Genomic DNA, 22,183 nt, shown 5'->3' on the forward strand with positions numbered 1-22,183 from the left:
CAAAGAGAAACTCGGATGATTACATTTGCATTGGTAATAACCTTTTGAAGAATGTTCTGTGACTTCTAGATTCTACATCTGCAGAAAACTTTGAGTCTAAATGTTTTACCTTCAAAACATAGGTCTACTTCAAAGATGAAATAATTAAAGAAATCATTACTTTGATTTGTCCAGCTCAGACAGGTGTGGGTAATGTCCATTTGTGGCTCTACAGTTAAAAGACCCTTCTGATTTTTCTAAGGGTAAAAACTGCTTAAAACCTAGGATGATGCAAATTAAACTGGAAACTGAGACAACATGCATGAGGTTAAATGGAAACTTTGACTTCACCATTAGATTCAAACTTAGGTAATTGAGCTTCTTTATTCCTAAATGCAAGTCTAACATCTCTATTCTAGCTAATGTTTAGCCAAGACGCTTATATGAATTTTTCATACGTGTGTCTAACTACCCTGTTAAATTGATCCCTCACCTCTGGTAATTTTTGTTGTCCCTCTTGAAATATTTGTCTGCAACTTTTCAATGCAGGAATTCCCAGAAGCTAATGAGATATGCCATGCACACCCCTGTTCAGTGGCATAATGTCTCCAGTTATGCAAACCAATAGTGCTCAGTTGATGACTCTAATTAGCTGTTAAACAGTTCTCTTCAGTTCTTTTTCTAATCTTCTTGCTGTGCTCCTGCTGTTTCTTATACCCTCAATTTTCACAAGAAATGCACTGTTATCCACTTATTTCTGCATAACTGTATACAATCTTTAAGCAAATTGACATTGTGCACCAAAATTCCATCCATTTTAGTTGAACAAAATCAAACATTAACCATTTGCTGAAGGTTGATTCCACCCAACCAGACAAAGTCTAGTGGTTTCATGGGGCTATTTAATATAATGAATCAAGGCTAAAAGAACTGGATAATTGGGAGCGAGCTTCTAAATTCTTCTGTTACTCTTTAGCAGGTCCCGCTCCAATTTAAGTGAGTGAAAGGTTTTCTTCTTGGTATGAACAGAATGAGTCCTTTTGATACAAGATAAGAGATGTTGTCCAGGTGACTGGATGCATTTCTCCCTCAGATCAAACAAGTAGAAACTGTGCAATGGGAAACTACTGCACAAAATAAGGCACTTTAAAATGGTGTAAATCCCAGAGGAAACATAGTGCAAGTTCTTTCAACAATTCTCTTTAAGAAAAGCTCAGAGTGAACATTTACTGTTCTAATGGTTTAATTAAGGTGAAAGATTATCATGGCTTGTAGAATTTTTTTGGTTCCTTTTAGAAAGAACAGAGTGAGCTAGTAAAATCATTAATCTGCTTAGTGTGAATAGATGTTAAAATCAGACTGCATAGTGCCTAGTGTCGGCAAAGTGAATTATTTGTGGCAAGCTTTTCCTTCTGAATGTCACTTGGCTCTATATACAACTGAATTCTGCAAGAATCTTTTCCTTCATCTGATAAAATGCTCTGCCACAGCTGTTCAATCAGGGATTCACACTGCAAGCCAGAAAAGCACATCAGCACATTTAGAGATACGATTTTCTTTATGGCCATCAGTTGAACCAGCTATGTACACATGTAAAATTAAGCTCCTGCACTTCTAGATCAGATCATTAACAACATGCAGAAAAGACTCTGCTCCATGACTATGCTTTTATTAACAGACAGTAACTTAGTCCAGGCCTCTGATCACCCAGATATTCCCCTCTCCCCACAGAGCAAGTCCAAACATATTATACATACTGAAGAGGAGTCCCTTTATTTCCTAATTCTGCTTATCACACACAGAATTTCTAGGTTGGAAGAGACCTCAAGATCATCGAGTCCAACCTCTAACCTAACACTAACAGTCCCCACTAAACCATATCCCTAAGCTCTACATCTAAACGTCTTTTGAAGACTTCCAGGGATGGTGACTCCACCACCTCCCTGGGCAGCCTGTTCCAATGCCTCACAACCCTTTCAGTAAAGAAGCTCTTCCTAACATCTAACCTAAAACTCCCCTGGCGCAACTTTAGCCCATTCCCCCTCGTCCTGTCACCAGGCACGTGGGAGAACAGGCCAACCCCCACCTCTCTACAGCCTCCTTTAAGGTATCTGTAGAGAGCGATAAGGTCGCCCCTGAGCCTCCTCTTCTCCAGGCTGAATAAGCCCAGCTCCTTCAGCCGCTCCTCGTAGGACTTGTTCTCCAGGCCCCTCACCAGCTTTGTCGCCCTTCTTTGGACCCGCTCAAGCACCTCGATGTCCTTCTTGTAGCGAGGGGCCCAAAACTGAACACAGTACTCGAGGTGCGGCCTCACCAGAGCTGAGTACAGGGGGACGATCACCTCCCTAGCCCTGCTGGTCACACTATTTCTGATACAAGCCAGGATGCCGTTGGCCTTCTTGGCCACCTGAGCACACTGCTGGCTCATATTCAGCCGACTGTCCACTATCACTCCCAGGTCCTTCTCCGCCTGGCAGCTCTCCAACCACTCATCTCCCAGCCTGTAGCTCTGCTTGGGATATTACGCCCCAGGTGCAGGACCCGGCACTTGGCCTTGTTAAACTTCATGCAGTTGACCCCAGCCCATCGGTGCAGCCTATCCAGATCCTCCTGCAGAGCCTTCCTACCCTCGAACAGATCGACACACGCGCCTAACTTGGTGTCATCTGCAAACTTACTGAGGGTGCACTCAATGCCCTCGTCCAGATCATTGATGAAGATGTTAAAGAGGACCGGCCCCAGCACCGAGCCCTGGGGGACGCCACTAGTGACTGGCCTCCAACTGGATTTGACTCCATTTACCACAACTCTCTGGGCCCGGCTATCCAGCCAGTTTCTAACCCAAAAGTCCTTATGAAGGACTTTTTTACATGCATGGGTGACAAAATTTGGAATCCTTATAGTTTTCAATGAAAAAAAAAAAAAAAGGTGGAAGTTCTGTCTGACTTTCAGACATTCTGCTGCCTATAGAGAATCCACTGATGAAAGCAAGGTGCTTTCTCAACTCCTAGAAATTTGACCACTGGAGAACAGGATGCTCAGCCTCAGCATGGGGACATCAAAAGCATCCAGCATAAAGGGAGAATGCTTTAAAATTGCCTGCCCTTGAGCAGCTGACAGCACAGGTGAGAAAAAGCCAGGGACAGAGCTGCTGTTCGCCCTTGCTTTCTTCTGCATTCAATACAGCTGAGAGCAGGTGCTGGGACAGGTCCTGAATTCCTTTTGCTACACACTCCAGAGATGCTGACCCAGGATTTTAAATGTCTGCATTTTGGATTTAAGAGATTAGAGATGCAGGCTGGTGTGATAATACAAATCCTTGTGAGGATCTGTTTGAAAACATGACTAAGCCCAAAGCAGTAAAGAGCCAAAACATTTTATCTGAGGCATTTATTTTCTTGCAAAGAATCTTACAGTATCTGCACCTGATAGGGAAGAGATGCTTTGGATTCAAATGTACGAAAACTTGGAATGAGGGACTGTGGTGACCTGCTTGAAGATCTTAGCTCTTTCTTCTTGACCCACAACTCAATCCTTTCCAATCTTTTCTTAGATGAGAATTCTAGCAAAGTTGCTAGCAGTTACACCTAACTAAAAAGTAAGCAGTTATTTGTGGGTCTATATCTTTCTCATCTTCTCCAGCTTTCTTCAGTTCTGTATGCAGATTAACTGAGTTTTCTAAAGGAATCATTGCCTTATGTTAAATGTGTTTATAAGTCCTGATTTAAGGTTTCTTCACAAGAACTAATTTTTAACCTGTCAAGGATAATAAATATATAGAGTTCTTCTTTAATGAACACCTGGCACATGCCTGGTGAAAGATAGTGTATCAAAAATAGTTATTTATTGATTTTCAATTAAATGAAACAAAACAAGACACTCTCCTGGAGTAGTATGATATTTCACAAGATATGCTTCTAAGCAAATGGTTATACAGAATATATTATAAATCCTGTTGACAGACCCAGCTTTCCATCTTCCACACAAAATAGTTCATTGCATTCTTTCTGTGCAAGTTACAATTTGACAAAAAGGCAGGAGAGGACTTCAAAAATAAAATAAAATAAAATAAAAGGCTCTATGTTTTGTCTTGCAGAATAAATTCTACTCTTAAGACTTAAAGGGATTGTGTAATTCTTAAGCATTTTATCACCTTTAACACATCCTAACAGTATTTCTCTGTATTTCTCTTATTTTCCCTAATTAGGAAAATGTTTCCGCTGAGAATGTGAGAGTACACAAATGGTGCCAAGCAACCGAATGCATGCAGAAGTGGTCAAAACAGTGAGTAATAGGAAGTGTCTGCATCTCCTTACAAGATTTTGCTTCAAGGTAGTGTTCTTTAAATTCTCCTGGCACTTAAAATGTCAATTTGTTATAACAAGTTTTTTATAATATGAAATCATTCAATTGTTCCTGAGATTTACTGGGAAAGCTTTAGGCTGCAGCTAATGAATTGCTTCTGGCCCCAAAATCACATTTTAAATTAGTTGACTGAACTAAGATATTCACACTTTTTCTGATTTTATGTTGCATTTTTACTGCAAGAAACAAAATGTTCTCATGGGTCCAACAATACCTTCAAACCCTGCTGCTTGCTGTCACCAAGCCTTGCCATGAAGAGGTCAATTAGGTTTCTCTTCAGGCCATTTTGATGCCTACACACTTCTGTATTTTTGTACATGTGAAGCAATGTGCAGGCATTCCCTGGACTGCTCCCTATCGAATCCTGTGCCCCTTGAGAGTGTTTGAAGTGGCTTCTGTGCCATGGCAGGGAGGCAGTGTTCATGCGCAGTAAAGAGCATGAAATTCTAAGCTCTGGGTACCAGCACAAGGGGCAGCCCTGTCTGGCTTTACCAGTCACCCAACTTCATAGTTCACTTGTAAGATAAAGAACAAGTACCTTTTGCTAATTATAATCTCCCTCAGGCACAGAGCTTAGAAGTTGTCACATCAAGCATATCATTCTGTCTCAGGACCCTTGGAGAAGCATAGGAGAGGAAACAGAGGATTTCAGTGATGTAATTTGTAGCCACAATGGATGGTGGGAGGAAATTCAGAGGCCTTGGTAAAACTGTACACAATTAGGTCTGAGTCATGGGCAATATGTGTTTTATATGCATTGCACAGTCCATGGGCATTGTAAATGTGGTATTTCAAATATCCTATTCAGATTCTCTAATTAGCCATTTTCATAACAAAACTCTAATAGCCTTTTTTCCTCTTTCATATTCTCTCAAGAGTATGAACAATTATAGTGACACTATGAAAGAATGTTGCTTTTTTGCATACTTTGGTCGAAGTCATAAAACAAATCAATTATTCCAAATTGTTCTGAGCATAACTTAATTTTATTACCCACTTGTCAAGTACATCAATCAGATGTGATTTTTTTGGAACCTATTTTCCTTTCTGCTGAGTGGTTTTGCAATTACCCTTACTTTAAAGAATACATTTCTGTATTGAAGAATGGTTATATGTGTTAAGGGCTAATGCTTTTCTGTCAGCAAAGAGAAACTATCTTATTTTGGCCTGTTATTCAAATTCAACATGCAAATTCCTTGTTTTTGAGCACATTGTATATAAAAGGACACGTAGCAATTTACTGTACAAAGGGCTTGTGCTGTTACGCAAAGCTAGGCTGGATTTTTTATTTTAATGCTCAGGAGGGCAGATGTTTCAAAAGTGGAAAACTACAATGGGCATTGCATTATTTCTGTATGAAATGAATACAGTTGAAATATGTCAATTGAGCAAGACGTCTACACATATACAAACCATTAATAAATCATGTCTTTCTCTCAACTATGCAAATTATCCAAAACTCTACTAATTATCCAACAGTTTGTATATCAGAAAACAAATCCATCTCTACTCTTATGGGTGCATGACTTACAAAGTTTGTGGTGAGATGACACTTAATTCTGGGTCTTTCAGAAAGCCATCTAATTCAAATCAATGGCAGATGTGAACTACTTTCGTCTAATAAACTTTGAGAAGTGAGTAATGGTTTTATTTCCTTGTTTCTCCTCTCTTAGGATTTAATAGGCAAGCTTTTACAGCCAATTGTTACAACTGGCAGAAAAGACAAGGTTTTACCTGCCATAGACTTAAGGAGTTTACTGTAAATCTGGCCATATTGCCTAAAAGAAAATAGGATATGTTAAGGAAAAAAGGTGGGGTACCTCAGCTCTGGCTAAATAAAAATGACCTGCTTTCCCATGAATATTCTCTAATTACATCTTTAGAGGTTACTATGAAAGCTGCAGTCATACAGAGGGTGAATGGGTCAGGTAAATCACATAGTTGTGTTGCTGATGATTGGAGTGAGCAAAACAGTGCTGTCCTCCTGCCATTGCTGCAGCACCTCTGGGTGCCACCTGGAAGAGGGAACATGCTGCAGCTGTGAGGAGGAGATAGTCTGCTGCTTGGCACTGGTCTAACAGTTGACAGTATCTGTAATACTACACAAAGCCCCCTTTTTTCACAAGCAGTTCCAGATCTGTCTGGAGGAGCTGAGTTAGATTATCATGCAAAAAACCCATGCTGCAGTTGAAAGGCTGCTTTTGGTGCTGAGGCTGACTTGGCTCTGCCAGACTCAGTGAGAGTGCGGGGTGCCGAGTGCTGCGCAGCAGGCAAAGGGTGCCAGGCACCAAACCTGCTGGATGTAGAAGTTGAGGGGTTGAGTTCTGTCTGATTCTCAGCAGGGTTTTGCTCTTTGGTAGTGTCACAACCCAGATTACTGATAGGAATTGCCTAGCTCTGGGTAAGAGCTCAGGATGCAGATCAGCTTTTGAAAAAGGAATTCTGAATGATCAAACATGAGCCAGCTGTGCAGCAAGGAAATGGAACATCCCCCAGTGTCAGGAGACATGCCTTTTGAAGTCGTTATTCTTTGACTGCCTTTCTCACCATTTCCTTACATTGACTTTTCAGGCTCTTATGGCTTCTTGTGGATTGTATAACACAATACAGCATTACAGAAGTGACGGCTAACCACAGCCTAGTGTCTGTATGAGAAAAGGCAGAAAGCAGGCCATGGATTTATTTGTGGAAATGCTGAACACACTTATTCACAAAGAGAGCTTTGCTTAAAGTTGCATAATGAACAGGTGGAAGCCTGACTCTCACACATGTACATTTGCTGTGAAGTTGTCTATCACAGAAAATTACTTTGAGTTGTTCCACTGCTAATGAAACCTTGTGAGACTAACCCCAGAAAAAAAAAAAAAATCTCCTTAGAAAAACAGCCACCACCAAATCATAGCAAAATTTCCCATTGGATTTTAGTAAACTTCAACTCTTTGAGACTTTATTTAAATGTAGCTTGTGGTTTGCCTGAAGCCTAGAGTCAGGCCTGAAAGGACTACTGAAGGACTTCATCTCCCTAGAAAAGTTTGTTCAGGAATACAGGAGTAGTGGAGTCTGAACCTTTTGTCACTCTGTTCCTGACCCAGCCTAAATAAATCGGAACCAAAAGTTAATCTTGACTGCTCAGCAGGCTGGAAGGTGATTTTGGTGATCTAGTAGTTGCCTAATAGTTGCGTCCATCAGTGTGCTAGCAGTATGTGATATTCCTGACAGTAACGAAGGCAAGAACTGGATTGACTTTGTTTAGGTTTTTCTGCTACACAATCAGTGCTTGCCTGTCATATTCCTGGAAATCACTCATGGATTGCATCTCTGAACTGAATGAAAAGAGCTATCAAAGAGCAGGCACACTTGCGTGAAGGCAGGGAATGGAGATTATGCTGGTGCTGCCCATGGTATTGTTGAAAAATCCTTCTGCTTCCAGTTACAAATAAACATCGTTAATATCAAGTGGTTACAGTTATAATCTATGTAGTTACAGAGGAGGCATCAGAACCAAAATGATAACCCAGGGGAAAAATGATCCTCTTGTGTTACCGAAGGATAAATTAGGTTGTTAATCAGATACAGATACTTCTAGTTGAACAAGAAAAAAAATGTCATTGTGTGCTTACTGCCTTCTGTAAAGCTTTATACTTGCATTGGATAATGCCTCATATCTTTCTCCATTTGGTACATACTGGGATTCCATGCTAGATGAAATGCATCTATTTGAACTTCCAAGGTGTAAAGTACTAAGTTAAAAATACAAGTTCCTTATCCCCACCTGTTTCTATTGCCTTAACTTTTTTGCTAAAATCTTTTCCTCCTGTCTCTAATTCATAGACTGTAGTATAAAAGGTTCCTGCTAAATTCATCAGCTTTGAGTTATCTGTGCTCTTGATGGTGTTTTCACAGTTCAACTTCACTGATATCCACCTTCATGTATACAGATCTAAAGGATCTGAAAGCACTTTACAGCCTACCAGCTAAATCCTAGATGATAGAAATCTTTCATCCTGGGAAAGCCTCCCTCCATTTGATTTGTATCCTTGCACATGACCCAGAGAGGAAGCTGCTGCTATCAGTTGGTGGGCAAGGGTGGGTGGGCATGAAATCCATGAGCTTTCTGTTCACATCCATTGTCACTTGCAGAGCTGCCTCTTCACAGCAAAAAAAAAAAAAAAAAAGTAACTGTCCTGCGAATGCAGTTAACTGCTGTCATTCTCAGAACCTTCCTCATACATAAGCCATATGGCTCATTCACTGCATCTTGCTCTCCCCTTCCCTCCTTTCATTCCATGAAAATAAATGTTTCAGCTCTTTTAGTACAAGCATGATTGTATATGTCTGCTGCTCGTGCTGTGGGGATACCAGGCAGAAAGGAGGTAGAAAATGCCAGGGGTTTTTAAAGCCAAGAGCTGAGAGAATATCTTCCTACCAGTATATGTAATTGTCTGCATATCACTGAGGCTGAAGATTGCATGTGGCAATGATGGAGCATAGGTTCCACATGGTACATCTCAAATCTTGGATGATACAAAACAAGTGCAAAAATATTTTACAGTAAGTAGCTATACACATGTAATGCAGGCAGAACTTGATTTTAATGCATCTCCAATTTAACAGGGGTAAATTAATTCCGTTGTATTACATGACCATGTACTTGGAAAAAGAAACACAATTTTACATTTACCTTGTAAATTTTATTTTGTATTTGCATGGAGGAACTTTGAAATACTGAATGTCTTCAGAGTAACAACAGATAAAACCTCATTTTCTATTTTCTCTAGCAAAAGCCCCTCCTAAACAATAATTGGGGCCAGCTGAGAGGGGTAGGGAACCACCCCGTCTACTCATCTGAATATGATGACATTTCAGCTGTGTTTTAATTTTCACCCCAAATCTTGGCAAGCTATTTTCCCCTTCTATCCTCCCTAATTAGAGGGCTAAAGTTTGCTTCCAAGGAGATCTTGGAAATTAGAACACTTTGAGAGTCTGAAGTATGTCGAATTACAAGGTTAGGTTTTACTTCTCATTTTACAAACAATGCATGCAGAAACTTTACTGAGCCAAACTGAACCTGACTAAGCTATTCATAGATGCTGTCACAAATCTGAACATGAACTTTGAGAGAGAACATTGCTGGTGCCCTGTAAAGCTGTCCAAATAAGCCATTTGATGAGTGGTGATTCTTCAGAGAACCATGAACAATAAATGTGCTGTGGTCTATTTACTTTTGGTAGTGTGTAGTTACAGTGATATTTCTCTTATGATTCAAGTAACTATAGTTAAATCAGTGAATTAATAAAAGGAACAGCTGTGCTACATTGCTAACAGTTATTGATGGTCTTGCTGACAGTCATCTGTCAGGTTATGATATTAATACCAAAAAATGAGCCTTGGAGTTACATTAGTTTTGCTCCTTGAAAGTGCTCTTTTATGACTTAGTGTGCCAACAAGGAAGGGGTAGTGAGGGGGAAGGGAACAGGAGCAGCTGAACTGGAAAGCTGAGCCAAGGAGATGCTGGATTTTTGTTGGAATACATCACTGAGTCCATGGCCGCACTGGCAAATGCTGGGGTCCCAGACAATGTCAGCCTCATAAATTACAGGCAGTCTGGAAACACGAGGTCTGAGAAGCAGGGAGATCAAAGATGGAAATGGAAAGATATTTATGGGAAACAAAAGAGGAAAAAAAAATCTTTTGGAGAGCTTTGGCTGTATTATTGCATCTTACTTTGCTGTAAGACAGATTTGTTAAAGGGTGCTGCTAATAGCTCACATCGATAATCTGTAAGAAATTTAAAAAAAATAAAAAAATAAATAAGGTAACTAGGGCTGTCTTCAAAGAAGGGGCAGAGTGGATTGGGGGTTCTGGGAACCATTATTTAAGGTCTCTAAAGCTGAGGGCCTGCAGGAGAAACCTGTGAGATGGTGACAGAATGAGGGGAGAAAGTAGCAAGTTCTAGCTGAGGAGGTTGCCAGTAAATTTGGGATATTTTTTTTTTCCAATAGACTATCTGGTTTGTGTTCTAGGAGGATGGAATTCCTGCAAACTCAGCATTTGCTTTCCTCCTTTGCCAGGCAGCAAGAGGAGGAGATGTGTTGCTGGGCTCTCAGCCTAATTGAGAAAGGTCTGCTCTCTGTTCCTTAACTCCTTGTAAATATATTTTCTCAAATGAATCATATTTCTCCTCTAGTATATGGCAAATATCATTCCTCTTCATTTTATTCTTATTTTTTCTCCCGGACCTAACCTAGCTCAGCCCTACGTCTTTGGTGTCCTGTCAATCAATTCTTTTTCCCCATTTAAAGGGACTTTTATAAACTTTTTTTTTTTTTTTTTTTTTTTTTGTGTGTGTGTGTGTGTGTGAAATCCCTGTTTTAAAGCTAACTTGTTCTGCAGTGGCATGGTAGAGAAAGATGTAAGAAATTTGTTGCACCAACTGCAGTGGCCTGAAGCCTGCTAATGAGTGCTGTTAGTATAACATAATTGGTGCCTCTCTACTGGGGAAAAATAGCTTCAGTCTTGCCCAGGAAACTTGTGCTGCATTCCACCAGTAGTAATTTGAGTATGTTGTAGTCTAGGAACAGCAGGTATCTAAGCTGCATTATCAGCATAATGCTATGACATTCTCCTACCCAGATTGGACCCGTCTGCAGGGTTTCACAGATTAAAGTCCAGCCCTGTTTAATGGAGAGAGAACTACTTATTTTCACTAGGAAATAAAAATGTGAAAATGACTGTCTAATGACTAGGATTTAAAGTGTGACATAGGCCTGATTTGTGTCTCACCAGGAGAAAAACTAGCATCAATTCACTTAGTAGCTTTTCTCCAGGCATCGACTAGAGCAAGGCTGTAGCAATCAGGAGTACAGAATGAAAACTGTGGCTTTGCAGTCTAATAGTAACCCCATCAAATAATTTAAGCTGCAGAGGTGAAAGCAGTCAGGTATTATTTTTACCTAGGGGAAATGTATTTTGGCTTATAACCTTCAGAAGGACTGGAAAACATTAGGAAAAAAAATGAGAAATATATTCTCTGCTTATCTTTACCTGTCTGCAGTTACTATTTCTCAAAAGTGGTGTGCAATGTACATATCAGACAATAATACCTGAGTGCTAGCACAGCTAGGAAAAAATAAGATCCATGATTGATGTATGTCATCTTCTAAGACTTCATTTGCCAACCAGCCCAGAACTGAGCAACTAAGCCAGTACCTGGAAATAAACAGTCTATAGAATATCACATGTTGTTTCTTATAACCTCAGTATGACTTGGAAAGTCTCAAGAATTGAGAACATTATTATTAAATGAAAATTGTCGACTTTTGACCTTGATGTAACATTAATGGTTTTGGCCTTCATTGCCTTCTGACTGCTAGAACAGTCTGCAGTTAAACCAATAGGAACTGGTGACAAAGCTGAGACTTCTGCCCGTTTCTGTGTAAAAGAGAAAGCAAATGAGAGCACCTGCTAAAATGTAGTTTCCAGCTTCACAAAGCACATCTGTTGTCAAAAGAAGAGGAGAGAGATTGAAGAAAGTAGTTTTCTATTTGTTAAATTATTTTACTAGACACTTGGTTTTTTTTATTTGTTTGTTTTAATTTTCTATTCAGGGAGTCATTGAGTACTCGCATTAAGAACAAATAGAGCATGTTTAAAGGCTTGGACAAAAACTCTTCTGCACAAACAACAGAAAACAAATCACCTGAAAGTCATTTCTGCAATGTGCAGAAAAAGTGTTCAAAAAATAAATAAATAAACAGCTCAGAAAAAAAAAAAAAAAAAAAAAAAAAAAAAAAAAAAAACAGGTACTACCTAGAAAACTGTTGTGCAGACACATCATTAAGAACTTTACTGTCTACATGTGTACTGCAATTATATGCTAGGTAGACCATTTAAGTAGCATATCCCTCCCCTCCTCCCCCCAAAAAATATATTTATACATATTAGATCTGTTTTTCTGGAAAAGCTTATTCTGGGTCTACAAAGTAAAACTCTACCACTGTCACTGAGGCTAAATTCAAAAGCTTGTCTATAATATTAAATCAATAAGTAATATTAAACCAATGTTTGACGAGATAGCTTCAGGCAGTCCAGCCTGTGGTACGCACATTTGTACCTAGGAAAGGTACACACTATGTGTAAACAGTGTCCTTTTGATGATAAACATCTGTTCATAGGAGTAATTGTGTAATGCAGCTTTGTCATTCAAGCATATAACTATGTAGAGCTCATGTATGACTTAAAGCTGAGATCATCGTTCACAAAACTAAAGGACAGTTTTTGCTGTCCACCTTAAAATATACATCTGGGTAATGTGGAATACAGAGCAAGTGAAAAGGTATTGATGTTATCTTTTAAAACAGAAAAAGTTCTTGCAAGTCAAGAAATACAAAAACAGGAATGAAAGCTCAGCTTGAACTCTGACCTCTTCTATTTTACTTTACGAGTCTCTTGAACAAAATTTTCTTGCATGTCTTTTGTATTTTCATTTGCTAAATAGTGCACAATGCTATGACTCCACTTATCACTGCTCACAGTCTAAACCACACAGAAGAGTGCAGCCTGAATGTGGATCATCCACATGTGTGGGACCTAAAAGAGTAATTGCTTGATTTTCAAATCCATCTAGAACACCTCAAACATAACACCAAGACTTGCAAGATTACCCCAATCCACTACCAGTGCTCTTTGCTTTCAGTATAGACCAGGGAAACTTTATTTTCTCTGTATCTGGCTCACATTAATCAGCATATGCCAGGTAATGTCAGGGAAGAAGTACACCAATCAGTACCAATGAGTAGATAATAGCAGTGATACTACCAATTTTCTAAATGTGTATCTCTATGTACAATTTTAATTTTAAAGTGCATGTATGCAGAAGTGATAATAGAGATATAATAGATTAATTTAATGATATGATACTCTTCCCTAAGGGGTTATATTCTTCCTCTTCACCATAGAATAAAACCAACATTTCAGTGCATGTAGCTGACCTAAATATAGACAACTATTTGTGCACATTTGTGAAATACTTGCTAAAAAGACACAGCAAGGAATCAAAATAGGGCTGTTATCCTAGCTAAGGACTAATGTGTGGCTTTTCAAAGTTATTTCAGTGCTTAATTCCCCTTGAGATCAAGAGACAGAAGTGAGGCTTCCATTATATTTCCAAGTGTATTCATGTGAGCAATGACAACAGAGATCTGCATAGAGCAAGTTAAAAATTTGATTGTTACAGCAGCTTTCAGGTCATGGTCTCTAAAATCAGGAAATATAGATTAAATTGAAAATAAAAACCTGATGCTCTTAAATATAGAGAAATCTTTTATCCATCAGGTAGACAGAGGTAAGTGTTACTGGAGAGAACAGAGTTGCTTGGGAAAGCTGGTTCCTGGGGGGCTTTGCTGCCTTAGCTCACCTTTGCAGCTCCTGGTAGCAGGCTGCTCTGCTCTGCTCCACTCCTCAGAGTTTCACACCTGAAGTGTTGTGTCCCGGTTTGGGCTCCTCAGCACAAGACAGGTATGGATTTACCGGAGTGAATTTGAATTTGACACAGGGCCACAGAAATGAGTCATGAACAGATGCCTTTTTCATATAAGAAATTCCGAGTGGGCTGAGACTCCAGGCTGCAGAACAGAAGATTCAGCATAGGGGGAAATAAGATGAGGGAGCAGGACTCTTAGTAACGACTGGTGACGAGAGGCAATAGGCACATATTAAAAAGCAGGAGGTTCCATCTGGACACATGAAAACAATTTTACTGTGAGTGTGGTCTAACACTGGGACAAATTGCCTAGAAAGTCTGTGGAGTCTCCATCCGTGGTGACATTCAAAACCTGACTAGACAAGGCCCTGAGCAACCTGTTGTAGCTGACCCTGCTTCAGTTAGGAGGGTTGGATGAGTGATCTCAAGGTTCCTTCCAACCTAAATGATTCTTGTAAATATAATTTTATATATATATGTACATTTTCTAAAGAGAAACATGAAGTTGTAATGTAAAGTATCACTGGTAGTGAATTGATGAAAATGAATTATTCCCTTTCACCCTCCCCCCCCCCCCAAAAAAAAAAAAAAATATATATATATATATTTTCAGGACCTAAATTTCATGGGATTGCATAAATCTTAGTATGTAGTATTTTAAGAACCAAATACTCTTCAACCTGGCCTTTGCCAACCTGAAGATTTCCAGAACTTTATTTTTTCCAGAGAAAAGATCTACGTGTACTTTATCTTTCCATGGGGAGGAAGGAGGGGAAGATCACATGTATGAGTGACATTAATCAAATCACATACTGCGTTATAGTGTGACTTGATTGTGTGCTACCAGAGGATGGAAAATCAGATAAGAGCATTATAGGTGTGGGAGAGGGGTGGGCTTCCACGCGACTGCTGTAATTAGCTGAATGTGAACCTGTGAGCCTGCAGTCGCTTTTAGCTCAAACTCTGTTGTTGAAAGGGCAAATAGCATAGCAAGTAAAGGTTTCCTATATTGCAGCTATTGGTTGAAGATGTAATACATCAAAGCAGTGCAGAGATGCAATCGTGCAGTAAGCTATTTAAAAAAATTTAATGAACCATTTAAAATAAACTCATTGCAAGGTAATTTAACACCACCACTTTTACAATTAAATATACTATTTTAGCATGCAAATGCAGCACATTAATCGCATGTCAGGATAGAAAATGAAGTGAAACTGAGGGGATTCTGATACATGAAAGTCATCTCAGTAATTTCTCATCACTTCATGGTGCTCTTAAGCGGCATAATGAAAGAATGAATTGATTTAAACAACATTTTGTTGGAGCAATGGGGTTTGCGGAATTAAATTAACTTGATGGTTTGCTGTAAGAGCAGGTCTGCATGGTATTATGTTGTTCTTGAAATTAATTTCTTTTCCTCTACAGAGTTATTTTTGTTTTGGTTTGAGGTTGATATTTTCTTTCTTATTTCCACAACATTCACTAAGGAATTTGGTGCACATCTTTCCACATTTGTCACTTCATTAAAATGAATTAAAAAAATGCTTACTCAGATCCTTGTTATCAGGTTCTTGAAGATAGGAATCAGCAGCAATTCTGCAAGCAGTTTTATTTCTTGAAAATAATATACAGCTCCTCTTTCTTTTTTTTGTATTAAATCTTTTTTCTCTCTTATGAGATATGGTTCGGAGAAGGAAGAAACATAATATTAACCAGAAAAAATACAAATTTGGATTACACAGGTCTATCAAGAGAAAAAATGTTCTTATGTAGTATTTTAATGAAGCAAACCATAGCACCTTCCAACATATTCAGTTTAGTCACAGTTACGGGCAATTGCGGTAAATGTTGCAGTATTTGTAAGAGTAAGTACATAGGCTCAATAAGACTCCTCTATTTGTCTAGACATGACTTTAGCTCAGTAAAACATCAGTAGCATTTAGATGGAGAATGTGATGTTCAGAGTCCAAAGAACCAGGTCATAAACTGCATTACTGCCAATGTTAGTAAACAGCTAATGCATCCTTTGATATTGTAACCTAGGTCATACACTATTCTTTGCACTCCTGTGGGGACACAAATAGCAGACATACAAGTGAATTAAAGGGCCTTTGTTATGATCTGCCTTACCCTTGATAAGTACCCTTGATTGCCTTTGTTAGTGCAGCTACTTTGTCTTTTGATATATCAGTTCATTGTTTTGGTCAGTATCTGCCCACCAAAACCAGTCTTTAAACCCTGTCAGGGCTCTCAGCCCAGTGCTCAGAGCTGCATTTCCTCACCTTACCTCTACCAGAACATGTCCTACAGCTCTCCTCTCATTTCTTTTCTTGAGGGCAGCACAGACCCATCATGCTCATCTGTGTAGCACAATTAAAGAAATAGTATGAGAGGTTTAAAACATTTTTCAAGCACTACCAAAGACATCTTCCTTGCAATGAGAAAGAAATGCTAAGGGGGAAAAAACAAGTTGCACCCTAATGTATGTTAACTCTTTTATAAGCATGCCAAAGCAATTAATTAAGTGTTGGACACTTAACATTTTCTACACCCTTTCTCTATGCTAGAAGTATTAGGAAGAATATTCCCCAAATGCCTCCTCCATATTGATTGCCTTTGCACCTCAATAGCAAACAGCCTAGCTGCTACGTTTCTTGGTAAATTACCTTTTTAGAAATTTCATGTTTCCATGTGAGGAGAACAAAATATTTTTAGAAGACCTATGGAAGAGGCTTGATTTCCTTGCGGGGAAGCTTGCTTTGTCAGGAATGATCTCTAGAATTTATCTGAGTAATCTAAGTAGCACGTGACAAAAGATCAGATGTTAAAGCCTTCTAAATTGCAAAGCTCTGCTTCATAATATCACATTAGAAGAAAACAAACTTGAACATTAACCACACTCCTTTTTCTTAACATACCTGCGTGGCAATGCTAGCTACTTTTAGCATCTTCTTAGTTCTTTCTGCAGCTTCACTTCAGGTATAACATGATATATTTACAGCAATAGTGAACATTATTTACAAATAATAGCTTAATTGATTGTCAGTGACTTGCTCTTTTTCTTGCAGATTTGATGCTTACAGATTTTAGCAAGGTTTTACTGAAGCACAGGAGGCCAAGTGAGCTGCTGAACTCACACAAGGGGTCAGTGACTCTTCCCAAGATTAGAACTCATGATATTGTTGTGTTTACACACCAGAGGCAATTATGTTTGTGTTAAGATAATGAGTTACAAATTTTTCAGCCATGTTCTGGTAACAGATGTGCATTTATGGCTTTCACTAGGCACAATGTAAATTGAATCTATGTGTTCAGGAATAGATTATGGCTTGTGATTTGTATGTATCAAATTTAATCAATAAGCTCAACAGACCAAGTTTTTTCATAGTTTTCCTCTATCGACTTTCACACAATTACACCAGAGGTAAATCTGTCTCAGTGAGAACTAATTCAGAATAAATATTCTAACCACTGTTCAGCAAAATGTAAAACTTGTGTGTGAGTGGCAGTAAAAAGGAGGAATCTCTAAGAAAGTGATGTGCTACAGCCATGCCTTAGACCATAAAAATCATTTCAAAGCAGTTGAATGTAGTTGAGTGTAGTGGTCAACTACACTCTATGTGTGTACCAGCAGAAAAAGGATTCACCACCTCTCACATAACCTGTTGTGATTTTCCCGTACACATCTTTGACTCTCTCAGGAGAGTTCAAACTCTTCATAGCTTAGACTCTATCTTCTTACGTATGCATACTTACTCAGATACAGCAATATTTATTTTAAAGAGTGTATGTAGATACTAAAGGTGAGATTGTATTAACTCTTAATGACCATATATATTAAAATGCACTACAATTATGTATTCCACAAAGATTCAAAGAATTTTCCTTGCATCTTTAATATTTAAGTAGCAGGTGTTTTTCTTTAACCCTATTTGTGAGGTTTAAGGGATTTTATTAGTCAATAGATGCAATAAATGAAGTGCAATAAATGAAATACCAGATCCACTATTCAGGTCCACCGCTGCTGCTCCATGCAATAGCTGGATAAAGGGTATGACCAAGTGTCTTTAATTGTTTTCACTATGTAGTACTAGAGGTTAGCTTCGTTTTTGAAAATAATTATCACTGTATACTCAATGTCCTTCTTAAATATACTCAAAGTCCTGCTTAAAAATTTGTCGTGCCACGGTCTTTTCTTTTTCCAAATAAAGTATCCATTTTAATGAGTGTTTTGCATCTGCTGTGAAGCACATGCTAATCAAGTAGAAGCTTTTATGCAGACAGCCTAGGACTAAACAATAGCAACAGCGAATTTTATTGACTGACACTTACCTCACACAGAGGACTAACATGAGACTGAGGCACAAGTTTTCTATAACAGAAATGGAATTGTAGTGGTGTATGATGTGCCTCTAATAACTCTTTTGAAAGAGCTAAATCTAAGCACTGTGTATCTTACCAAACAAATGTCATACCACAGTAAATCATTTTATTTGCACTAGGATCATTGGTGATGAAACTGACCCTAGACCTAATTCTGAAGCCTTGACTATTAATTCAAGCATGAGCAAGAATTTTTCTAAATGCAAATTTCAGAATTTTTCTTCACAGAAATCAAATAGGATGTATGGCTGTGGCAGAAGTTGCCCTCCTACAGGAGTGTCCTTATTTCAAAGAATTCTCTCAAGTTCTCATATGAAGTTGTTGAAGGTGTTAAATTAAGCCTTTGGGTATTGAAGAGTACCAGCTACAATAAACACAGAGAAACCTAGGATTTTCTGTGCTGGAACAGATCAATGAGCCATTTAATTTGTTATTCTTCCTCCAGCAGTGGCCAGCACCAAACACTGTAGAAAAAAATCTTCAGAGCATGTGTTAACAAAAGTCTGCTGTATCTTCCCTGAGAAATGTAGGGCTGCTAAACTATAGCTCAAGCTTCCCTGGAAAAATGAATGCTGTGTCTTTAGAAGTTATTACTTCCAGAACTTTTCAACATAATCAATTGTGACAAAAATGTAAGTGGAATGTATATCAGAGCAATCTCACAACTCTATACTGATATTGAATGCATCCATAATACTGTTTGTGGTAAATCATGACTTTAAATACCAAAGATCTGCTAATGAATATATCAGAACTATCATTTGTCTGATTACTATTAAGCAGCATGGTCCATACCAGTAACTTCAATAGCTATAAACAAAGATCTTCTCTAAAAAGACTGATATTCTTCTTGGTTAAATATGTGTAAAGTTTTAGGGTTATGAGTTGGTTTGGTTGTTGGTTTTGTGTGTGTTTTTAATAACCCTGAGCTTTTGCTTAATGAACCTAACAATAGTTATTCTTATTTGATGACTTTTTCAGCTGCATATGGTTTGACAAGGCCTGCCTGAAACTGTAGTAAATATTCTGAGAGGCCAAAGTCTGTTGAAACTATCAAGTTCTCTACTCGAATATTTAAATTGATTTAAAACATTAACTTCCTCCTCATTTAATCTTTCATTGCTGAGGCTTTACAACTGATTTTACAACCTTGGGATGATTAATTTTAATGCAATTCTTTCTTTGTTCTTTGATCAACTTTCTCCATTTTCAATACTGATTTAATTGTACTTTTCTAAAATCATCTGTCATCTTTCTGTCTGAATGTTCCATTCAAAGTAGTAAAACCTTGTCAAGATACTGCTTTTGCTTGGTTTATTGGAATGTGCACCTGCAAATCATTAATGGAAGATATAGTGCTTCTCAACACTTTTAACATTGCCCCGGTTGATCATATGCTCTTTTTCATCAATACATCTGCAAGCTCTGGGCATATGTTATGACAGCACCTTCTCTTTTGGGGAAATCTTGGTAAATGCTATTATTGTCACTGAGCTGAGTCATTTCTGTCAGTGTACCAGGGCTTGATGTGAGGCAAACCCTTTGGACAAAAGTCTTAATGAGAGGTTCAAAGCAAACTAGCAATGGGAGGTAACAAGTGCGTGATGTTTTTAGAGCTGGTATTTTTTTCTGCATTCTCAGCTGCATAATTCTGCTCTTCTAGACTGGAGGAAGATTAAAGGATGGAAAAATACCAGTAAATTTGTCAGTAAGGGGTTTCCTTTATGAGCTGTCAGACGGCAACAACTCATTGAACACCTTCTGTCAGAGTTTATCTCTATGCAAGGGAGAGCTTCAGTTATAATCCAAAGTCATGCAGTCCCTGCTCCACACCCTGTGTGTGTCAATGTAGTTTGCTCCTAGACCTTTGCAAGGTACCATTCACCTATCAGCCTTGGTCAAGGACTACCTATAATGATGAGTGCTTAGGCAAATACCACCAGCTAAAATTAATTGGTTTCAAGAGTCCTTAATTCTACTTTTGGAGGTGTTTTCCATGTATAGTGGTAATAATAGTTGTTTTTTCATACTCATATTTTACTGCCAAGAGAAATCAATTGATAGACATCTCCAGACCTCTGCAAAAGACATACCATAATACCATACACAAGGATGACAAGTTGAGACACCAATGACATAAAGCAATGATTATTCTGAGGATATTAATAACAGGATTTTAAAAGTACATTTTCTTCTAAGAAAATACTTTGTGTATTCATTTTCCACCTTGTAAGTTCAAACAGATTTATTTCTAACTCAGTGTTTTTAATAGCAAACAATTACATTAAAGAAAAAATGCAAAAATAAATGTTGTGGCAAATAGATTTAAAAAATACTCTCATTATAATGATCAAAGCTAGCTGTTTTTCTCCCAATGACCTTTATTAAAATTAATATTATTTACTCTTTACATGACACAAAGTCCATTTCTTTTAACAGAAGGGAATTATATTTAGTGGTACCTAGATACCGTGACGATAGGCACACCAGGGAGGCCAGCCTGTTTCTGTCTGATTCCTAGTCACAGCAGTAGTCATAGAAACGCGGCACTGAAAGGGACATGGAGTCCATTCTCCTACTCTCACAGGCAATCATAGTATTCAATCCCATTCATCAGACCCCATTTTAAAAGTGGTTTCATTTAATGAAGTCAATTAGGAGCAGAGATGGATGGACAGATTACATAGATAACTGCATATTAACCTTCTCTGAGTTTAATCTTTGCAGTGCAAGGATCCTCTTTTTTCCCTTTCTACCTGGAAGATCTCCAGTGTGCTTCTGCTTCCTCACTGGGTTGGGTTCCTTTATATAGAAAGAACAGAGTGGCACTTAAACACTGAAATCCTCTGGGGGTCTGATAGCAAGAATGCATGCTTTAGAGGAAAGCAATCCCTGTGACATCTTTCCAGCCTAACAAAAAGATTATTTTCTTACTAAGTGATTTTTCTCTGTTGTTTTAGTAACAGCAACCATCAATCACATCACAGGAGTATAACAGACATTAAGAAAATTGTTTCCTTTTATACCTGTAATTGTGCTTCATTAATGAAAAACGAACAGCCTTTTCCGTTTTCTCTATAATATATATGAATTTCACTGACACAGAAAATTACCTGGGAAAAAAAAAAAAAAAAAAAAAAAAAAAAAAAAAAAAAACGGTTTGATTTTTTAAAGAGGATTTGGGCTTTGTATTTACAGGTTGTCATGGCTGATGTAAAGCAAGCTCTTCAACTTCCTGATGCTAAGCCAAACTCCCAGTAAGGGATTCTAGGGTCTTAGTATTTAGTCCCAGGACCAAGGAAGAGCACATTTCTCCAGCTGTCTCAGAGCCTCAGCTGGCATTTGCTCTCTTGGCAGATTTCAGGTAGTTTCGTTAATAAGAGTGGTAGACTACAAAAAATATGTAGAGTACTTTTGAGGTGCTGCCTAGTTTGACTCTTTCAGAGAGACCAGCCATTTCAGAGGTTGTTCAGTATCTTGCCATTAGACTTGGGAAGGCTTTCCCACCTCTGGTTTCAGGATACAGGATTTGGTTTCACAGACAGAGGCAAAAAGAGACACCAGAATGGCAACATTAACATTATAGATTTCAGGCAGGACTTTTTATTTAGCCATTTATCAGAAAGCAATTACGTGCCCATGTCAACATTTTCATCACTAAATGTCTGATTTTAAATTCCAAGTGAGTAATTTTCCTTTCAAAATTAATTCATTTGCAGTTACAGGGGCTACAGGCTATTCCTGTCAGACATGGATTTGGAGGGCTGGGTCTAACAGTTCTTCAAAAGCTGAAAAAGCTTAACCAATTAATCCCTATAATATGCAATCACCCACTATGAGAACACTTTTTTTTTTTTTTTAACTTTCCTCCCAACTTTACCTGTCTAATTAGTATTTTGTTTTCTCTTGTTTAACAGTTTGTTTTCCTTTAAGCTATTATATTTAGTTACTTTATGTAGCATATATTATTTTGGT

General features: G+C 38.3%; 1 protein-coding gene across 3 annotated transcripts in view; it reads left to right on the forward strand.

Annotated features, from left to right (window-relative positions):
• Positions 1 to 22,183, forward strand: part of RAG2 (recombination activating 2) — a 124,407-nt gene that overhangs the window by 4,650 nt on the left and 97,574 nt on the right. For 2 of the 3 annotated variants that reach the window (XM_035326938.1, XM_035326940.1), the window contains exon 2: positions 4,187 to 4,311. The gene's annotated coding sequence lies outside the window, so the exon portion shown is untranslated. Of the gene's footprint in view, positions 1 to 4,186; positions 4,312 to 12,878; positions 14,389 to 22,183 lie in introns of those variants that run through there. The other variant, XR_004751177.1, reaches the window with a different exon arrangement.

The sequence above is a fragment of the Oxyura jamaicensis genome, chromosome 5, assembly GCF_011077185.1.
Source record: "Oxyura jamaicensis isolate SHBP4307 breed ruddy duck chromosome 5, BPBGC_Ojam_1.0, whole genome shotgun sequence".
Taxonomy (NCBI): domain Eukaryota; kingdom Metazoa; phylum Chordata; class Aves; order Anseriformes; family Anatidae; genus Oxyura; species Oxyura jamaicensis.